Source organism: Bos indicus, chromosome 21 (assembly GCF_029378745.1).
Source record: "Bos indicus isolate NIAB-ARS_2022 breed Sahiwal x Tharparkar chromosome 21, NIAB-ARS_B.indTharparkar_mat_pri_1.0, whole genome shotgun sequence".
Taxonomy (NCBI): Eukaryota; Metazoa; Chordata; class Mammalia; order Artiodactyla; family Bovidae; genus Bos; species Bos indicus.
Genome location: NC_091780.1, coordinates 32,848,011 through 32,864,166, shown reverse-complemented (window position 1 = coordinate 32,864,166; position 16,156 = coordinate 32,848,011). Strand labels below are relative to the sequence as shown.

Sequence of the window (16,156 nt, the reverse complement as noted above, 5' to 3'; positions counted from 1 at the left end):
TTGCTACAAATGCCATCAACTGGGACATAGGGCGGCACTCTGCCCTTGGGACCCAAGAGCCTCAAGGTCAAGCGCCAAGCCTACCCTTATGATGGTTCAACAGGACTGAAGTGGCCCACTCCAGCCATCCCACCTGCCACAGATAACCATCACGGGGCTGGAGCCAAGGGTGCAACTGGATGTGGCAGATAGGTCTGAGAATTTCTTGGTTGACACAGGGCCTACCTACTCTGTCTTGATCTCCTATTCCGGAGCCTTCTCCTCCCAAACCTGTACCATTTTGCATGCTACAGGAAAAACAACTACTAAAAGATTCACCCGAGCACTTCTTTGTTGCTGGGATGGACAAATATTTTCCCACCAGTTTCTGGTGGTCCCTGAGTGTCCTACTCCCTTAATGGGAAGAGATACACTCACTAAACTGGGGACCATCCTTGTGATGGTCCTAGGTCCTAAGCTTTTCAACCCCTAGAGTTCTACAGCTCCTGGTTACTACTGAAGAACCCATTACACCTTCTCCAATAGAGAGGGACCAAAAACTATGGGAAGACAAAATTAACCCCCAGGTGTGGGACCAGGGAACTCCTGGACAAGCCCACCAAGTTGAACTGGTCATCATTGTCCTCTGAGATCCCACTCGGTTTCCTAACCAGAAACAATATCCCCTCAGGAGAGAGGCTCAGGAGGGACTACAGCCTTTAATAAATAAATTCTTTGTTTGTGGGCTATTGGTCCCCACCAGTTTGCCATGTAACACCCCAATCCTCTCAGTAAAGAAAAAGGACAGAACCTGGTGAATGGTTCAAGATCTCAGGATCATAAATGAAGCTGTAGTCCCCCTCCATCCCACAGTATCCAATCCCTATGTAATCCTGGGAGAAATCCCACCCAGTGCCAAGTGGTTTACAGTCTTGGATCGCAAAGATGCATTTTTTTTGCATACCACTGGCTAAAGAATCCCAGTATCTTTTTGTCTTTGAGTGGAAGGCCCCAGGAGAAAAACACCAACAGATGACTTGGACAGTACTACCTCAGAGGTTCAGAGATAGCCCCCACCTGTTTAGACAGGCCCTTAGCCAGGATCTCCTAGATCTGGACCTAGGACCTAATGGGAAAATATTACAATACGTGGATGACCTACAAATCTTCTCTCCAGATGAGAAAAATGCCCAACAACATGCAATTCAGGTTCTAAACTTTTTGGCAGAAAGGGAATATAAAGTCTCCCATGTTAAGGCACAGATGGTCGAAACAAAGGTCACTTACCTGGGAGTTCAGATTACACATGGGTCCAGGAGGCTATCTTCTGATTGGGTACAAGGAATCGAAAACACGACTTGAAAACAATTGTGAGCTTTCCTGGGGCTAACTGGGTATTGTAGAATCTGAATACCCAACTATGGTCCAATTGCCCAGCCCTTAATATGAAAGCTTAAAGGGATGATAAGATTCAATCAAACTGATGTGGGGAACTCCTCAAAAGAAGGCAGAGGCTACACTAAAATAAGCCTTAACTCAGGCACCTGCCTTGAGGTTGCCAGACCCAGAAAAAGCATTCCAACTTTATGTCCATGAAAGAGATGGAACAGCCTTGGGAGTATTAACTCAAAGGTTGGGATCTGAGCCCCAGCCTGTAGCTTACTTATCCAAGAGGCTTGATCCAACCACACGAGGCTGGCCCCCCTGCCTTTGAAATCTTGCAGCTATTGCAATCATGATAGAAGATGCTTTAAAACTCTCCTTTGGGGGCAAACTATTTTTACCAGCCACCAAGTAAAACAACTCCTAAATGGGAAAGGCCATATATGGATGTCTGATCAAAGAATCCTCAGATATCAAGTAATGCTGATGGAAAACCCAGGCCTCACTATATCCCCTTGCGAAGTTCTTAACCCAGCCACCCTCCTGCCTACCCCCGAGGGCTCTCTCCCCTTTCACTCTTGTCTAGAAACCTTGGACCACTGGACAAAAGCCCGAGCAGGATTGTCAGAAGATCTTCTGACCAATCCTGAGGAAATCTGATACACTGATGGAAGCAGCTTTGTCTTGGATGGAAAAAAGAGCCAGATATGCAGTAGTCTCCAATTTTGAGATCATAGAGGCTAAACCTCTGCCACCAGGTACTTCAGCCCAATTAGCTGAGCTCATAGCCCTGACTTGAGCTTTAGAGCTGGGAAAAGGAAGAAGAGTAGCCATTTACACTGACTCCCAAGTATGCCTTTCTGGTGCTACATGCACATGCTGCTATCTGGAAAGAAAGGGGCCACTTGACCACCCGAGGGTCCCCAATCAAATATGGTGATCAAATTCTTAGACTCTTGGAGGCAGTCCATCTGCCTACTGAGGTTTCAGTCTCCCACTGTAAAAGACACCAAAAAGGGAGCACGGAAGTGGCACAAGGGAACCAAGCAGCTGATCAGGCAGCTAAGAGAGCAGCAGTACAGAACAATGACCTAATAGGGGTTGCCACCTTAGTTCCACAGATAATTTGCCAGAAACTCCTTCATATACTGAAGGTAAGACTCTTAAAGCTAAGAGTGAGGGCTTTCAAGAAGATCATGTGGGGTGGTTCCAAAAGAAGGGACTCTTTTTTATGCCTGGAAACCTCCAATGGAAGTTGGTTAACTCCTTACATGCCACCACTCATGTAGGAGAAAAGGCCCTCCAAAGATGACTAGAAAGGTCCTTCAGAGGAACAGGCTTCCAAACAACTATAAGACAAGTGGTCTCCTCTTGTCCCACTTGCCAAGTAAACAACTCCCAAGGAGCTCGAAGACCCCAGCTGGCCCAGCCCGTCCATCAACGTGGGGCCTACCCAGGAGAGGACTGGCAGATGGACTTCACCCAGATGCTAGTTTCTCAAGGGTATAAATACCCATTAGTCATGATAAATACATTCACAGGATGGACTGAAGGCTTTCCTACCCGGACTGAGAAGGCTGAGGAGGTGGTAAAAAGAACTGCTCCATGAAATCATTCCAAGATTTGGTCTGCCCAGGTCATTACAAAGTGACAATGGGACATCATTTACTTCTAAGGTCACCCAAGGGGTCTCGAAAGCACTGGGCATTACTTATTATTTCCATTGTGCCTGGAGGCCTCAGTCTTCAGGAAAAGTAGAAAGAGCCAACCAATTCTTAAAATCAGTGATAAAAAAGATAACCCAGACCTCCCTGGGATGGAAAGAGGCTTTACCAATAGCTCTCCTCCGAACCCACACTGCCCCTAAGGAACAGGTTGGTCTTAGTCCTTATGAGATGCTATATGGGAGACCTTTTGTTTATCTCAATGACCTCTTCCTAGATCCAGAGGTTCAGACCCTCCAGTCTTACACCATGGCCATTGGGCAATTCCAACAGGATATACACTTGTGGGGTATGAACAGGACCCAAAAGATTCTAAGGAGTCACCACTATATGCTCCAGGGACTCAAGTCCTAATTAAAGTCTGGAAAGATGGGTCCCCAAAGGCTCAACTTCAGCCCACATGGAAGGGCCCCTACTCTGTAATACTTTCTACCCCCACAGCAGTCAAGGTACCAGGACAAGACTCCTGGATTCACTACTCATGAGTTAAGCTGTGGAAGAAAACAGAAGAGGACACTTGATACACCTGTGAGCCCCTGGGAGATCTCAGATACCTATTCAGGACTATCAATGAGTGCCATTCTAATGAGCACCCCCAAAATCTGGTTTCTGGGGATAAGATTTCTCAGGAGAGCTCTAAAGAGCCAACAAAGCTTGACAAAGATTGTACTCCAAAACAGACACGAGATAGATCTTCTGATTCCTGAACAAGGAGGGACTTAAGCCATCCTGGCGATGTGAATTTGGAATTGGCTAATGCCCCACTAGTCCTTGTTATGCCATATTGATGCTGCTTATGATTGTTCCATGTAGTGTCAATTGTCTAATCTGTTTTGTCCCTACCCAGGTCAACAAGCTACAACATGCAGTGCCAGTTCAACAAAGACATAAAACTACAGCTGACCACGGAAAATATCACTCACCCTTAGATGGACATCGCTATAAGGACTCTGAGGCCTGAGACTAGCAAGAGGGGGAGGCCCAATACCCCTTGCCATCCCAGTTCAGCAGGAAGTAGCCAGAAAGACCTCGACACCCCTATTCCCAAAGAATTTGGCCTCCCATCTCTTAAGGGGGGAATGTTAGGTAGGTAGAATAGGAAACAGGAGTCCAGAATGGTGGTGGCTAAAAGACAAGGAAGGGAAAAGCCCGCAAAAATAGAACAAAGGAATGTCTGAGGACCAGAGTGAGGACCTCAGGTAGAACAAACAACACTTCTGGCCAGCCCAATTTACATAGGGCAGGCCCAGGGGGAGGAAAAACGTATAAAAAGAGGAGCCAAAGGGCTGGGGGTCTCTCTCTCTCCCGCTTGCGCACTTTCTCGCTCTCTCTCCCACGCGCTGGGACGCGCTTCTCTTTGCGTCTTTGTGTTGACATGCCCTCATGCCTTGAGGATGGATTTTCCTGTTATTATCTAAATAAAATAGAGCTGTAACACGGAGCTGTAACACTGATTTGTCTAAGAGCTATAACACGGTCTGGTCTGCCCAAGACCCGAGAGCTGTGACATGCCGAGGGCTTTAATGTCCGTCACTCCAAATCTTTGTTGCAACGAGACAGAAGCGAGGAGTATACACTCGCCTGACAACAATAACAACAACAGAAATACACAACAACAATATCAGTCATACTGGATTTTAAATGCCGCAAGAAAAGTACAAAATGCTCTGAAGGGTCAACAGACACAGCACATATAGTTGGGAAAACAGAAGTACTAGAGGACAGACATCAGAAAATAATTTTTGAAGCTGAAGGTGGTACTTGAGAAAGGGCCAAAGAAAGTGGCATTCTGATAGATAGATAAGGATTTTCCTAGGAAAAGACAAAGGTTTCACACAATGAATAGTATGAACCAAGATAGAAAAGGTTGGGTACAAGATACATCCACCTCCCCCGCCTCCCCCGCCCCAGAGACCAATTTAGTTGGGAATGTGTAGATGGGTAACAAGAGAAGACTCCTGAATGTTAGGCTTAATATTTAAATAGGTTTAGAAGACTGATTCAAAAAGTCTTCCTTTAACAATTCAAATTAGTGATTCTTTAACCTTTTCTAGAAACTCTTCTGTTTATTATCTAAAATAATCACGGAAATTAGTGATTTCTTCTGCAAAGAACAAAAAGTAAAATCTTGACAGCTAAGTGGGCATGCTTAGATTACTCAGATTGGGAAAGGCTGAATTTGAATAATCCTAGCACCGCATCCCCATACTTCTGGGAATAAGGCTTACAACAGTCATGCAGGCATATCCCAATAGCTAGAATGAAGCAAACCGGGGGGTAAAATAATAGCATTCATTAAGCTCCTAATGGGCTTCCCATGTCTGGTGGCTCAGACATAAAGACTCTGCAATGCAGGAGACCTGGGTTCAATCCCTGGGTCAGGAAGATTCTCTGGAGAAGGGAATGGCTACCCACTCCAGTATTTTTGCCTGGAGAATTCCATGGACAGAGAAGCCTGGTGGGCTACAGTCCATGGGGTGACAAAGAGTTAGACGCGGCTGAGCGACAAACACTTTCACTGTTTTTTAAGCTCCTAACAACAGGCATTCTGCCAGGTGATTTACATAAAATAACCCCATTTAGGTTTCTGACAAGTGAGGCTCAGAGAGCTTAAATAAATTGTTCAAGGTTACCAAGCTAGTAAGAAGCTCAGCTAGTAAAATGTAGACATCACTTTTGAACCCAGGCCTATCTGATCCCCTATTTTCCCCACTGTTCACTTTTGTTTGTACCACACAAAGGAGGTTAGAATGGTAGGGTTGTGATGCATGCATCGATGAAAAGGGTTGAATATTTAACACAGGGACTTTTACTGGTCTGGAGAAAAATTCAACTGAAATATTAAAGACTGGGTTTAGAATGCTTAGAGATCAAGACCGAAAGAGATCAAGTTTAGGGCTGTTTCTTGATTCAGTTTGAACAATGATCACACTACAGAGCTTATTTAGGAATATCAAGGGAGCAAAATTCCAGTTTTGATTTGGAGTATACCTGCCTCTTGAGAAACCTGTATGCAGGTCAGGAAGCAACAGATGTAAGTGGACATGGAACAACAGACTGGTTCCAAATAAGAAAAAGAGTACGTCAAGGCTGTATATTGTCACCCTGCTTATTTAACTTCTATGCAGAGTACATCATGAGAAACGTTGGGCTGGAGGAAGCACAAGCAGGAATCAAGATTGCCAGGAGAAATATCAATAACCTCAGATATGCAGATGACACCACCCTTTGGAAGAAAGTGAAGAAGAACTAAAAAGCCTCTTGATGAAAGTGAAAGTGGAGAGTGAAAAAGTTGGCTTAAAGCTCAACATTCAGAAAACGAAGATCATGGCATCCAGTCCCATCACTTCATGGGAAATAGATGGGGAAACAGTGGAAACAGTGTCAGACTTTATTTTTCTGGGCTCCAAAATCACTGCAGATGGTGACTGCAGCCATGAAATTAAAAGAGGCTTACTCCTTGGAAGGAAAGTTATGACTAATCTAGACAGCATATTAAAAAGCAGAGACATTACTTTGCCAACAAAGGTCCGTCTAGTCAAGGCTATGGTTTTTCCAGTGGTCATATATGGATGTGAGAGTTGGACTGTGAAGAAAGCTGAGTTCTGAAGAATTGATGCTTTTGAACTGTGGTGTTGGAGAAGACTCTTGAGGAGTCCCTTGCACTGCAAGGAGATCCAACCTGTCCATCTTAAAGGAGATCAGTCCTGGGTGTTCATTGGAAGGACTGATGCTGAAGCTGAAACTCCAATCCTTTGGCCACCTGATGTGAAGAGCTGACTCATTGGAAAAGACCCTGATGCTGGAAAAGTGAAGGCAGGAGGAGAAGGGGACGACAGAGGATAAGATGGTTGGATGGCATCATCGACTCAATGGACATGCGTTTGGGTGGACTCCGGGAGTTGGTGATGGATAGGGAGGCCTGGCATGCTGCGGTTCATGGGGTCACAAAGAGTCAGACATGACTGAACTGAACTGATACTCCAAGAGAATATGGATATTTGTGTGTATTCACTGATGTATTTCAAGATCCTAAAACAGAGACTATTACATAGTAAGCACTCAATAAACTTTTCTTGAAATAATGAAAGGTCATGAAAGGGGTATTCTCATTTGAATACTCTTGATGGCCCTGAGATGACAGCAGAACAGCAGGTTTAAGGACCATTCATGTTATTAGCATATTCCTTTTCAACTCAATGGCAAAAACAAGGAACTATCAAAACAACAAATATACCAAAAAGCAATAGTTGTAAAACAAGAGCATGATTTTACAAAGAAAGGTAGACAAAAGAATGAAAAGATCCTTTTGCATTAGAGATAGCATCTAGCTCTTCCTGGATAATTAAACTTCAGTGAGACAGAATCCAGAATTTTGACCTACTGTTTTATTTCAAACTGCTATGAGCAGTTTATCTAATGACTGCTTTTTGAAAAAGAAAATGGTTATCTAATCTAAATATTATGAAAAAATGGACAATCTCTTTTTTCTTGATGGCAAGTAATGGAATGAAATTCATTTACTTAAAGAAGCCACAGAATACACCTACAAAAGTCTTTATTTTTCTAATTTTGATAATGTTTCTATTAGAACATGCAAAGAAAACTGCAACAAAGAACTGTAAGGAAAAAAAAAAAGCCTTTGGAAGACAGCAAACTACTCTACAAAAACACTTTTAAAGAGAATAAAAGCAGGTTCCATGAACTTCCCTCTATTTTCCACAAGGTTTTCTAATATTTCTTCTTTGATGGAACCAATGAATAACTGCCACTTATCACAAAACATCTTCTTTCAGATATGTGCTTTATAAATTGCTTTCTTCTGAACAGACAATTCTTTAAGTTGCTCAAGTCTCTCAGCTGCAACAATTTTTCTTATTTCTATTATACTGCATTTCTTCCATGGAATGGTATAAAGACCAACTTTAAAAACTCCTTTGCTTTCCAAAGATAGTTTCCTAAAGGCACTACTACTGTATTTCAATCAATATTTTAACTTACTTTTTCTCTATTTCATCTAATTCCACAAGTTTTACTCACTTCAATAGTTCTTAATGCTGTAGTTTAATAGTTTGTCAGGAGTCTCATATAATATTTTCTTCTATAGTACACTAACAGAAGATAATGAACATGTTTTTCTAATCAATTAATTAATACTTGCTTGAGGCAGTCTACATGTTCCTAACCTTTTATTAATAGTAACACAGACATAAATAGGTCCTGTCTTTTCAGCTTTTGCAGAAACTCTGTAGTCCTTGAAAAGGTAATTCACTGATTTTTGGGTCTTAGCTTTTTTGTCTTTATGTCTATAAAAGGTCAAAACATATCTTTTTCCTTATTGTGACATTTAAGTTTTACAGTTGTTTGAACATTTTAGTGTAAATCAGATTTTCTAATAAACTCTAAACAAAAAGCTTTTGAAAAGAACTAGAATCAAAACAATTGCAAATTCTGAGGGTAGATTAGGTGAGAACCCTAAAGGAAAAAAAATACAAAAGCTTTATTCTTTTAAATATTCTTGAAAGACATTACAGTTCACTTGATAGATATTCTAAAATTACTAATGCTGTTGAGATTTTATAATCACCAAATAGATTGATCCTTTCAGTACCCTCACCACCCACTAAGTATTGTGGTACTTGAAAACAAGCCAAGAAATCAAACTGGTAAGTGTTTATTACTTAACAGGTAGTTTCTTACAAAACACCGAGAATATAGGAAAATAGAACATTTTGGTACATATTTTTTGTCCTTTATGAGCCAAATTTCCCCCCTACTTAAAATCTGAGCTGAATTTCAGGATCCGTGCACCATGCCTTAAAACCACAAAGTGTAGACACCATTTTTATATCGATGCTGGGTGCGTGTGCATGCATATGCATGCTAAATCGCTCAGGTGTGTTAGACTCTCTGCGACCCCATGGACCTTGGCCTGCCCAGACTTCTCTGTTCATGGGATTTCCCAGGCAAGAATACTGGAGTGGTTTGCCATTTCCTACTCCAGGGGATCTTCCTGACTCAGGGATGGGACCCACGTCTCTTACAGGTTCTGTCCTCTGCCTGAAAACAACTTCCTCAGCTTTAAAAATTCTTATATGTAACTTACATGAAACATCTGTGAAAGTCGCACTGTAGTACATTTCCCCCCTTTGTAATTTAATTAAATCGATTTTTAAAGCTGAGGAAGTTGTTTTCAGGCACAGGGCAGAACCTGCACCCTAAAAGCAACAGGTCTAAGGATTTAAGACACCAATCACATCAGTTAGGGTAACATCTGTTAATTGGGTATATTTTCACTCTTGTGAAAATGCTTCATAGTTTACGTAAAATATCGAGTCCTGTAATAAACAACCTCTTTAAGAAGAGCTATAGAGTTTCTGTGGCACGTCAAGGCAAAGAATACCGCTATACCATACTCTTAAGTCAAGGTTGGACTTGAGTTGGGGAGCAGGGTGGGCAATTCATGAGTCACACCGGAAAGCATGTCATCTTGCTCAGTCAGATGGGTAGAAAATTTTAACAAGACGTTTCGAATTCTTTGAAAAATGCATTAAGAAAATTCTATTGGGGAAAAAATTTTCACCTTACACATGGAATCAAAACTCACATAAATTCTGACTGGAGTCTGGTGATCAGCACAACTGGAATAACCTAATTTTTTCACATAAGACACAATCCCAAAGCTTTAAGATACTGTCTATGCATATGGCACCAAGCATCACCTTTTCAAGCTCTCGCCGGCACGGGAAATGGGTTGGACACCCCAACCTATCACCCTACCCCCACAGGAAGTGAGTTATGTTCCCCCCCTCCCCCAGGAGGGCCTTCCTCCCCTCCCCCAACCGGAAGTGAGGCGCCCCCATTCAGTCGGCCTCAAACTGAGGCAAACCAGTAATAGCAAAAGAGGGGTGATCTTCAAGGGGTAAAGGGTACCTCCACTGTGGCCACCCGCAAGCTCGCCTTGCTTACTGACCTGCTGACGATAGGGGTAGACAGGGGCCCGAGGCCTAAAGAAAGTCCCTGGCACACAGGACAATTCCCTGAGCCCCTCTCAACCGCCTTCACTCTTCTCACTCCGTCGTCTCACAGCTTGACAAAAATTCCTCCGCAGTACTTTATATTAATGTCTTTTCTTTCCCTTTACCTAATTTCTTAACTGCCTTCCATAGGTAACTTCTTTAATCGTTGCATTTAAAATTTTTCCAGTGAGGAGAAAAATGAAATATTATTCCCCATACCTTCAGAAAAATGAAGGGATTATTTTGTTCAAAGGCGGCGAAGGACTACGTGATTACGTAAGGTGAGACTTATTTTCGCGGAGGTTTCTGGGAGTTGTAGTTTTTAAAATTAAGGCCTGCAGAAATATTGGGCTTAAATTGGTGATTACTGTGTGCTGGAGTCCTTGAAGATACATATTCTGTATTCGATGGTAGGCTGACCTAGGGGCCTGAGGCTCCAAATGAGCCAGTACTTCGTTCCCCTTTTCCGCTTAAACGTAATTGAACTAAAATTTCCCTTCACGCCAGACGAAGGTCCTGGTTGTCCCTCCCTCTTCCCTTGGCCACGCCCCCTTGGCCAATCAGACGTGCTCTAGGTCTCTCCCGGGAGGCAGGAACGCGAGAGGTGGGGCCTCACGGTGACTCCTCCCGCGGGGCTGAGGAGGGACTGGGAGAGAGCCGGTGTGCGCGCGCGCGCGTGTTCGCTCCAGGAGCGCGGCGGCGAGTGCGCGCGCGGAGAGGCGGCGCGCGAGGCTAGGAGGAGGCGGGCTGGCTGGTGGGCCGGGCGGGCGGCGGGCGGCCGGGAGCGCGCGGTGGACTCGGCGGCGGCTAGTAGTTAGTTAGTTGTTGTTAGTCAGTGTCAGTTGCTCGGCGGCGGCGCCGGCGGTCACCAGGAAGGGTACGGGACGGTCGGCGAAGGTGGTCACCGCGACGGCGTGTGAGCCCCTCAGGTAACGGGGGCAGGGTTGTCCGCGTCCCCTTCGATCCCTTCTGTCCTCTCGCGCCGGCTTGTGGGACTAGGGTCGCCGACGGGTAAGGGGGATGACCTGGGGGAATCCGGGCGGGGCGGCGCAGGGTCTGGGTGGCGCCGCCGCGGGGGCTTAGGCGGCTTGTGCCTCTGGCCCGGCGCGGGCTCTCCGGCCACGGCCACCCCCGCGCCCCGCCGTCCCTGGGGCCCGTCGGCGCCTCGCGCCCCCTGCCTCCCCCGCTCCCGCCCCCTCCCTCGCTGGCTGCGGTGGCGGCGGCCCCGGTGGCTCGGCGCCCCCCAGAGGAGGGAAAGTTGGGACCTGGCGGCGGGGGACGCCCCCGAGCGCAGCTGGAAGGCTGCTGGGGAAAGTGAAGCCTGGAGGAGGTGTACGCGGTGAGGCTAGGGCAGGAAGGACGCCTCTCGTTCCTGCGAAGTCTGCAGGGACATCCCCATCCACCTCCAAACCCGAGGATCCGGCGCAGCCTGGCCAACAGCGCCAGGGCGAAACCCGGTGGCTCTTTGCCTGCTCACTTCGCTCTGCGGTTTGTGAGCCCCCCTAACGTGCGGGTTTGCTTGGTTATTTGGGGGTTTTGAGTGGTTCGTGAGGTCAGTCTTGTATCTCCTTTGCCCTTTGATTCGTTCATTCTTGTAACTTTTCTTTCCCCCCACGATGAGGACTTGCCGTCTGAGCCCCTTTTCTACCCTCTCCCAATCGCCTGCACCATCCGTCTGAGAGCTTGATTTCTTTCTTTTTTTTTTTTCGCCCTTTGACTACATGAAAGACTGCTGAGAGCAACAGGAAAGAGGAGCCCTCCCACCATTAAATGTTACTTTTTTGCAGTCCGCTGTGTTTTTAAGATCCTCGTTTAGGAATCGGAGAGCTATGGAATGGAGTTACTGGAAGGCTGGCGTTGAGGGGATAGGAAAGGAGCTAAAGGAAAACTATGATTTCATTTCTGTTGGCCTTGTTATAGAAAACTCAATACATTTTTCTCTGTGTCTGTTAAATATGGTAAGATTATATATGAAAGTCTGATTTTGGGTCATTGTATGGTGTTGTCATCAGCTTTTCACCTGAATTGGGATTGCCTTGAGGATTCTGTGTTGGGGCCTACCTCTTGACTTTTATTCAGCCACAACGTCTTTTTTTTTCTTTTTTCCTTGATAAATGGAATGATGTGGTAATGTGTATAGTCGGAGAACCCATATTGCTCTCTGCAGTGTAGAAGTGAAAACCATGAATTACCCACAGGGGTAAAACTTTCTGTGAGCAATCTTGAATACTTGCTTCATGATGGCTTCTCCTGTAATCTCAGAGCACTTCTAGATAGCTCAGTTCACTGACTACCTTAATTACTTTCTGAAGTGCCTGCTTCTCTTTGGTGACTCGTTTAGTAAACTATAATGGCATGTATGGTACATTTTCTTGGCTTCAGAATGGGAGTTGTAGCCTCTGCCCAGAGATGAACAGTTAACAATGGAAGCAGAATTCATACGATTACTATGTGTTTTGGCTATGACCAACTCGCAAACTATGTGAAAAAACAAACATCTTTCCATAACTGTCAGAAGGGAAGAGGGGGAAATATTTTATCATGTCTTTATTTTTGGAGACTCTAACATGACTATATTAATGTGGGGAAAATGTCAAAGTATCTTCTATAAGCCTTTTTGATATGTAGTTCTCTTCTTCACCTCTGACCCTCCATTTAGGGTTTGACCTTTATGTTTGGCTGTGCTCCAGGATGAGAAGAAAAGTATTTTGGTGAAAGGAAAAGATAAGATTGCTTTGAACTATTATGTTACTGTGACTATTCATTTTACCCAGTGATAGTACAGAGAAACCTCCTCCATAATTTTTGTACCCCATTAACATTCAGTCAAAATTTATTTTTAAGAGTTTACCACGAGGCCCATAAAGAAATAATGCCACTTCATAACTGTTCCTGACAATCATGTTTAAAAATATGTTCCTGGAATGTGTTATATGTGTTCTCATATAAACATTTATCTTTGTACATTTATGATAATGTAAATATTTAAGTCTGAGAGCTTAAAAACTTTTATTTGCTTATTTGCATACATGTTTTTCAACATCTAGCAGTGCCAACCATATTTGCCAAATAAGCATCAGCCATAAATTCATGCTTTGGCACATTTCATATAATAACTCTTCTAAATTGCTCTATGGTGAAGCATCATGAGATTAGCATTTGCTTCATGAGAGAGATTTGTTGTTGTTTTTAACTGTAATGATGTTCTGTTTAAGTGGAACAGGTGCTGGGCTCTAGCTGTTTGTGTTGAAACCTGCCAAATCATACTCTTTTGTTGGATGGGTTATTTGAGTAATTTAGGAACCAAACTGTGGCCCCTGGCATGCCAAGTTGAGTTCAAGGCTCCATATCACTGCTGCAAATTCCTGTTTTCACTGTAAGAGGTGTGTATGATGAGCCCTATTTTCTTATTACTCTTCTCTTTACTGTAATTCCTGCTTCCTAGCATCATTCTGATCCTTTCATTACTGGAGCTCTTGGAAAAAAATCTAGGTTCCTTCTTTGCTGATTTGTTTTCCTTGGAGAAATTTTAGTAACTTTCAGGCCAGGAATAGATAGTTCACATTTGTTCAGCAAATATTTTGAGTGCCTTTTAAGTGGTAGGCATGGTGGAAATCCCTGAGTATATGTAGAATGATATACCTTTTTGCAAGGAGCATATAGTTTAGCAGAAGAAGATAGCTGATAACCAATAATTATAATGTGGAGTGATATATAACAGGTGTAAGTGAATTCCTTTGGATAGAAACACAGAGGAGGATGGGTACTTGGGAGCCTTGGGAGGGGAGTGTCCTGAAATGCATCTCAGTGAGTTACCTCAGCTAATCTTCAGAAATAGACAGGGCTAGGTTCAGAAAAAGAGAAAGGACATTCTAGACCAGTGCTGTTCTGTAAAAATATAATAATGTAAGTCACAAATGTAATTCATATGTGTATTTTAAAATTTCCTATTAACCCCATTAAAAAGTAAAAGGTGAAATTAATAATATATTTTATTTAATTTGATATATATAAAATATTTCAATCTGTAATCAATATAAAAAGTATTATTGAGATATTTGACGTTCTCTTTTTCAAACTAAGTTTTCAGAATCTGGTATGTATTTTACCCTTACACCATATCTCAGTTTGGTCTAGCCTTGTTAAAGTATTCAATAGGCACATGTGGACAACAGAGTGTAGAACAGGGGATGAAAAAGTGTTAAGGAGTTAAATCACTGAATGCCTTATGAAACAAGCTAAGGGGCTTTAACTTTATTCTGAAGGCTGTCCATGGGGTCGCTAAGAGTCCGACTTGACTGAGCGGGTTCACTTTCACTTTTCACTTTCATGCATTGGAGAAGGAAATGGCAACCCACTCCAGTGTTCTTGCCTGGAGAATCCCAGGGATGGTGGAGCCTGGTGGGCTGCTGTCTGTGGGGTCGCACAGAGTCAGACACAACTGAAGTGACTTAGCAGCGGCAGCAGCAGCAGCAGCAGTGAGGATTTAGTTGGGTGGAGGGAGTCAGGGAATTATGCTGTGAAGAACCATATTTGTATTCTGGGCAGTGAGGTGAATGCTGGATTAGAGAAGGGCAAAACTAGAAGCAGAACCAGTTAGGAAGCCATTCCTGGTGAGAAATGATGAGAGAGATAGAAGAGGGGTGTATGTGTAACAGGTTTAGGAAGTATTATCAACAGGATAGGGTAAATAATCAGATTATAGAGTTGAGCAAGATTGACAGTTTAACATGATTCCCACGTTTCTGTTGTGAGCTACTGAATGGGGCAGACAACTAAGAGAAGCCAGCCATCTGTGCCAGATAGACCAAAGTTGAAAAAGGAGACTATGAGAGATTTGTCACGGAAGCTGAGGGAGAAGAGTATTTCAAGGACTAGGAGTGGAGAATACTGTATCTCGCCATGCAAAGGCCAAGTGAGATAAAAATGGGGAAAAAAGCCCTTAAGACCTGATGATTAAGTCATTTGTTACTTCAGTTGGAGCAGGTAGCTACATTGTAATGCTTTCTGGGTGAGGGGGTTGAAGAGCCAATGACAACTAGAAATGTAGCTAATTGTGAGAGATATAGTGTTTTCAACAGAGGACTGAACAAATAGTATAGGTGAAGGAGATGCAAGGGATTTTAGAAAAGTTTACTCTCTCCCCCCTTTTTAAAATAAGATTTGGGGCGTATTTATTTGGGCTTGTAATGAACCAATGTAGAGGAGAAATTAAAGTGGGGTGGGGAGGAGAGAGATGGGGGGCAGAGGTGATTGATGGTGCCAGGATTTGGGAAGCAATAGTAAGGGATGGGATCCAAAGCATAGGTAGAGAAGTTGGCCTTGATTTTCCTTCTTCGTTGAGCATGAGGAAAAGAGATGAAATTGGAGGCAGTGTAAACAAGTTTCTAAATGATGGGGACAGGAGGGAGAATGAGTTGATGTGTCTTCTAACATTTTTGAGTACCTGCCTAGAATGAGGGGGAGCATGATAAAATAGGGGTTCTTAAAAAAGCATGTCAATAATATAATAGCTTAATAGCTTTCAAGGGAATGGGAAAGAAATAGATACATGACTAGGATAATGAAAAAGAATTGTTAGGCAGCAGAGAGGGCCCATTTGAGGTTCTAGACCTCAGATTTGTAGGGATTCCAGTTTGCATGGTTTGATTTTTCTCCAGCACTGATCACTCTGGGTATAACTGAAGAAACTCACAAGAGCTCTAAAGGTAGGTACTGTTATTCTCCTTGATGGTGAGATAACAACTGAGGTTCAAACCCTGGTGATTCAGTTCGAGAGCCCAGGCTGTTATGCACAGCTTTGTGCAGATGCCTGCTTGGTAGAGATACCTGAAGGGCAGTCGGCTGAGCAAATTAATGATGTTAAAAGGCTGTGACTGGAGTGAACTGTGGAGTCCAGGTTGGATCATGAGCAGAAATCATAGAAGAGGTGATTCAACTGGGAGAAATTGGGAGCTAGAGGTCAGTGTGAAGCCAAAGAGCTAGTGAGGAGGGAGCAAAAATATTAGCTTTTGTTTATGGCGTACCTACTACTATGTGTTATATACTTTA

At 43.6% G+C, this 16,156-nt stretch overlaps 2 protein-coding genes across 21 annotated transcripts in view; one reads left to right on the top strand and one right to left on the bottom strand.

Annotated features, from left to right (window-relative positions):
* Window positions 1-10,365, bottom strand: part of HMG20A (high mobility group 20A) — a 76,864-nt gene extending 66,499 nt beyond the window's left edge. The window contains exon 1 of the mRNA XM_019983655.2: window positions 10,060-10,365. The gene's annotated coding sequence lies outside the window, so the exon portion shown is untranslated. The remainder of the gene's footprint in view (window positions 1-10,059) is intronic.
* Window positions 10,366-10,859: 494 nt separating this feature from the next.
* The window catches only part of PEAK1 (pseudopodium enriched atypical kinase 1), a 315,210-nt gene continuing 309,913 nt past the window's right edge, over window positions 10,860-16,156 (top strand). For all 20 annotated transcript variants that reach the window (XM_070775350.1, XM_070775352.1, XM_070775332.1 and 17 more), the window contains exon 1: window positions 10,860-11,034. The gene's annotated coding sequence lies outside the window, so the exon portion shown is untranslated. The remainder of the gene's footprint in view (window positions 11,035-16,156) is intronic.